General features: G+C 38.9%; 1 pseudogene; it reads left to right on the top strand.

Moving 5' to 3' along the window:
- The first annotated feature begins 4,149 nt into the window (after nt 1-4,149).
- Nucleotides 4,150-4,683, top strand: LOC114508704 (annotated as a pseudogene).
- The last annotated feature ends 568 nt before the right edge of the window (nt 4,684-5,251 follow it).

Here is a 5,251-nt window from a genome sequence, read left to right as displayed (position 1 = left end):
GTAGCCACAATAGGGGTGGACTAAAGGACTTGAACTTCAGACTGGCTGCATTGGTTTAGAATCTCCAGACCCACTGACCATTTGGTGGCCACAGGTGGTTGTTTCTTTAATCCTTTTATCATTGCATTTTGATAGTAATTTTCAGGAGAATCAAACCAGGACCCCATGAGACAAATTGCCCACAGGTATGTATGGTTTATACCTGGAAATGTCCCTGTTTTTCAGTTAGTTACCTGTACCAAGTAAGAGTCAAACTTCATTATGTATCTAAATTTCTGATTTTTCTGGAACAACTGAGCACACATTTGTGCATGGCAGCAGCCAGCTGGAACTGAAAAGCAGCCGCCTCCTTTCAAAGGGATATGCTTCCTCGGTTTCCTCAGTCTCCATCCTTTTTCCTGACTTATTTATGTAACCTGTCTGTTGTCTGGATACACTTGAGTTTATAATCCCCAAACTAAGCCTCTGTGATCCACAGAAATGAATTTCTCACAGTAGAAGAGATATTGATAGGCTTTCTTGGTGTCCCTAGAAAAATCCCAGTCTATGAGGCCAAGTACAGGGATTAAGGCACTTTGTCTAAAAGTACACAGAAACAGGACCCCAGTTAGGAATTGACACTCTGGCTTAAAATCCTGTTCTATGGTGTCAGAGGGTAGGAGATTAAGCTTTTGGAACAGAGAAAATGTATCACATCTCTCCAAGTTTAAGATGACATCACTATTGAATCGAACTCCTAAGGGACAATGCCAGGGAAACTGCATTATGCTCTCTCTTCCTTAAATATGTCAAAAGAGGGATAATTCCACAGCTGCACATGCTGCTACAGGTCTCACAGCAGATCTCTGAGGCCCTCTCCTCCTTTCCAGTCCAGACGCAGATCAGCTCACATTTTAAATTCTCTAATAGAAGCACAAATGAGGTTTATGAACCATTAACCTTAGGTCAGTTTTCCAAAGTCTCAGAAAGCATTTTAAAACACTTAATTACTTTGCTTCACTGGAAACAGATTGTAGATCAGTGCAATTAAGCAGATGCTCGAGGTGAAACATTTCACTAAGATGGACAATAAGCTCCTACCCCAGAACTTCTAGGGGAGGGAGAAACTCATTTCTCATACATAGCCCCTCCCACCCTGAAAATGTCATGATAATTTCTCAGCAAGATCTGTTTGCATTCTCCAAGCTCCTTCTCCTTACAGTTTTGAGGTCTAACATTGGTTTTTCTCTGTACTTGGGGAAAGGACAGTTCTGACTACATGAATGTGTAGGTTAAAGGAAGATCCTCTTAAATCTATGCAGTTCTGTTGGAAATTTCTTTTAGAAAATTAAGTCCTCCATTATTTTGCATTAGGAGGAGCTTAGGAAAGAGCTGATTAACAGGACAACTGTGCTGAGCCTGGGGTACAGGTGGGCTGAGAATATGAACCCCTATTACAGTCTCTTAACTTGGAGCAGAAGACAATGGCCAGAGGCTTCAGGGAATGAGTGACTTCCTTCTTTGCCCCAGCTGTGCTACCACCATGCTGTAGAGCTTGGGCGAGTCAGTTGAAGCCTTACAGGGGTGTTGCTCTATTCATCTATAAAAAGATTGGATTGCAATGGATCTCAGATTTCCTTTCTAGCCCTGACAGTCTATGATTACTTATAAAACTTATTCTGTAGACACAAAAGGCATAAAAAATCAGGCTACTAGTTTCAGTTGAAGATGGCTGATTGAGTACGTCTTGACAAAAGAAATAAAAGAGCAAAAATAAATCTATGACAGTGCTGGAAACTGGGGAATGTTGCCATCAGCAGGCCAGAAATGTTGAGAAATGTGTGGAAGAGATAAAATGTATGGCATCAGATTAATGGCGAGTCCTTAGCAGCCTTCAGGAAACTATAAACCCAAGTAGATAAAAGAAGAGACAATTGTAAAACTGAGTCCTTCCAGCAGAGCTCTGGAGAAAAATCAAAATCTAAGACAGCCGTCTGGGAAAAGCAATGGTCTACGGGTAATAAATTACAGAACAACAGAAAGATTACACAAATCCCTCATTCAAAACAGAGGCTGGCTGCAACACCCACTCCCAGGCTTGCGGTGAAGTCAGCTTTCTATGTGAAGTTAGGACTGGAGTTTAGATGTCTAGAGAGAGAAATAGGTCACTACCCTGAGTAAGTTTGCTGAATACAAGTAAGATGGAGCACCCACAACCCAAAGTTAAGCTTCCCTTTCTTACTTCATGAAGTGAAGCCTGCATGGATGTACCTCTTTTCCACTCCAAACAGCCACTTTCACTACCTGGGAGGCAGTGACTGCAATATGTTTGGAGAAAAACATTTTAGCTGCCAAAACTGTCCATCTAGCCAGAACAGTCTGTGGTGATACAGCTGCTCTATAAACCTGTCCTGCCCAATACCATAGCCTGTAATCACATGTGGCTACTGAGCACTTGAACTGTGGCTAGTGCAACTGAGGAACTGAATTTTAATTTTATTTAATTTTAAATAATTTAAATAGAAATATAATAGCCACAGGTGACTAGTGGCTACCACATATGACTATTTACAATAAATAGCTACCAAGTTGGACATCACATTGTCCTTTATAAATATAAACAATCAAACCTTTGAGGGAACTAGATAGCATAAAATAGAGATTTCAAGCTGAGTATACTGAGATCCTGAATCCTGACCAAAGCCAACTCAGGAAACAGAAGATGACTTCAAAGAATGTTAATTGGTACCCTCACATATGAGAGGATGTACCATCCATACAAAAAGCTGGGATTTCTCATAAGAATACTTTAATAATACAAACAAATTTGGAAATTAAAATGTAACTGGTAATATTAAAAACTAAATATAAGGGCTGAATGTCAGAATTAGAAAATAAGGGGATTGACTTAGTGACCTAAAACATCTAGCAAAAGTATTCTCCCAACCCACTGAGCAATAATATAAAAACTATGACAGAAAAGTTAACACATGATGGCTGGATCCAAGAGATCAAATATTTAGCAAAGGATTATTTTAGAAAGTGGGAGCAGGCATGATGGAATGAAAGAAAGAGCTGAAGAAATAATAGGGGGAAAAGTCCAAATAATTGCTGATAATGCAGGTGTAAAATTTCAACATGATTGTTAAATAGGGGTTAATAAAACAGAAGACATAAACCATAGAATTAAATATATAAAATCTATGCATGTCTACAACATGCATATTAATATTACAAAACAAAATATTAAAAACAAAATACTACAAATACTACAAAATACTACAACAAAATATTAATCTTATACCAAAACTCTACATCATAAGACCTGGGAGGCAGAGAGTGGAGGGTGGAAAAATGAAGGTATGCTGTAAGAATTGTCTTTTCAGAGAGGAGGCTTTAGACTACTGATTACTTTTGACATTGCTAAGAAGATAGGATTTGAAATATATTTGTGTATATAAAAATACATATAAATTAAAGTGCAAGTATTTAAAAAGGAAGGCAGTTTTCTATTTTGCTGGAGAAATAAAAGCAAGAAAGAATGTGTGCTCAGTTAGCAAGAATCTGAAAAGGGGAACATTTAAGGAAAGATGAAAAGTAAACACCATAAATTAAGGTGCCAGAAATAAAACCAAACATACAGTGATTATAGTAAATATTAATAATTTAATTTGTCCTATTAAAAGGCAAACACTATTACAATTTTTAAAGGAAATTTAACCTTCAAATTTCCTTTAAAACATGTTGCTCAGGAAAACTGAAATAAAATCATATAAAAGTTAGAAATAGAAAGCTAGAGAAAGCTATAAATATTGAGGTAGGTTGGTAAGTATTTTTTCTAAGGAAAGATTTTCTTTGTTTAAAGATTATATGTCCCAACTGTTTTTTATTCTTGCTCTATTAATATACTCTTATTTTATGAAATGTTAACCTTAGGTCAGTTGCTAAATTATTTTGAAATTTTCACTCTTGTAAAAAAAATCTCAAAGTCTGGTCTTAGGGATATTTGAGTTAGAATAGGAAGAGGTCAAGCTCTTGTCAAGAATTTTAAAAATAATAAAACCTACTAATTTCAGATCATATTTCAGGGCTACAATTATATTTTACCCAATTTCTCTTTGTATCTTTTTTTTTCATATTACAAAAGTCAAACTTGGCCTTTCCTCAGGCAGCCATGAAGATGGTGAATATTCAGACTGTGAGTGCTTACCAAAAGCAGCCCACCACCTTTCAAAATAAAGAGAGGGTCCTGCATGGAGAAACTGGCAAAGAAGCTACTACGATACTACGAGAACACCAGTCTGCATTTCAAGATGCACTGGGAGGTCATCGAGGTCACCTACACTGACAAGAAACGCCCCTTTACTGGTAATGTCTTCATCTGAGGGTGCATCTAGTCTGGGGTGGTGACTAAGACGAAAATGCAGAGGACTACTGTCATCCGCTGAGACTACCTCCACTACATCCGAAAGTCAAACTGCTTTGAGAAGCACCACGAGAACATGTCAGTGCACCTGCCCCACTTCAGAGATGTCCAGATCCGTGACACTGTCACAGTGGGCAAGTGCCAGCCCCTGAGCAAGACCGTGCACTTCAATGTGCTCACAGTCACCAAGGCTGGCGGCACCAAGAAGCAATTCCAGAAATTCTGAGACAAGATACCTGCCCACTTCCCCAAAGAAAATAATGTTATTTTCTCAGTCACAGGCCAGGATCCTGGGGTCTTTGACTTTACCAGAGGGAGGCATTGTCCCTGGGAGCTGAGCAGGATTAATGAGAAAGATGGGGTTCTTTTTTACCCTTTGGGGCATAAAGATGGGAATGGGGGTCAAATCATGCTTCCTGCCCTCTCACCTCTGGGTGAAGGCAACCTGCATTAATGGTGCTGCACCTCTCAAAGAAAAAAAGTCAAACTTTGTAGTTGGAAGAGATTCAAATGACTCATAGTTATGTAAAACCTGTAACTTCTGACACATGAGTGCGTGCATGCGCGCGTGCGCGCGCACACACACACACACCTTCTCCTGCCTCTCACCGCCAATCAGCTCTTCAACTACTGAAACAGTGCAGAGCCAGTTCTTCCTCCTCAGTACTTTAGATACTCATTTCTGCTGCCACAAAGACTTCTTGATGCATCTGCTCTAATCTAGCTCTTTGTCCTAAAGGCCTGGTTTCAGGATGTTCTGCCTATCTCTTACAAAAATTCACATTTAAAACATTAATTCAGCCAAATACCCTAGCTAATACAAAGCTAAAATAGGTGCTTCATCCA

This window comes from Phyllostomus discolor, chromosome 3, assembly GCF_004126475.2.
Source record: "Phyllostomus discolor isolate MPI-MPIP mPhyDis1 chromosome 3, mPhyDis1.pri.v3, whole genome shotgun sequence".
Classification (NCBI taxonomy): Eukaryota; Metazoa; Chordata; class Mammalia; order Chiroptera; family Phyllostomidae; genus Phyllostomus; species Phyllostomus discolor.
The sequence above is the reverse complement of the archived record's forward strand: the minus strand, read 5'-3'. Positions and strand labels throughout refer to the sequence as shown.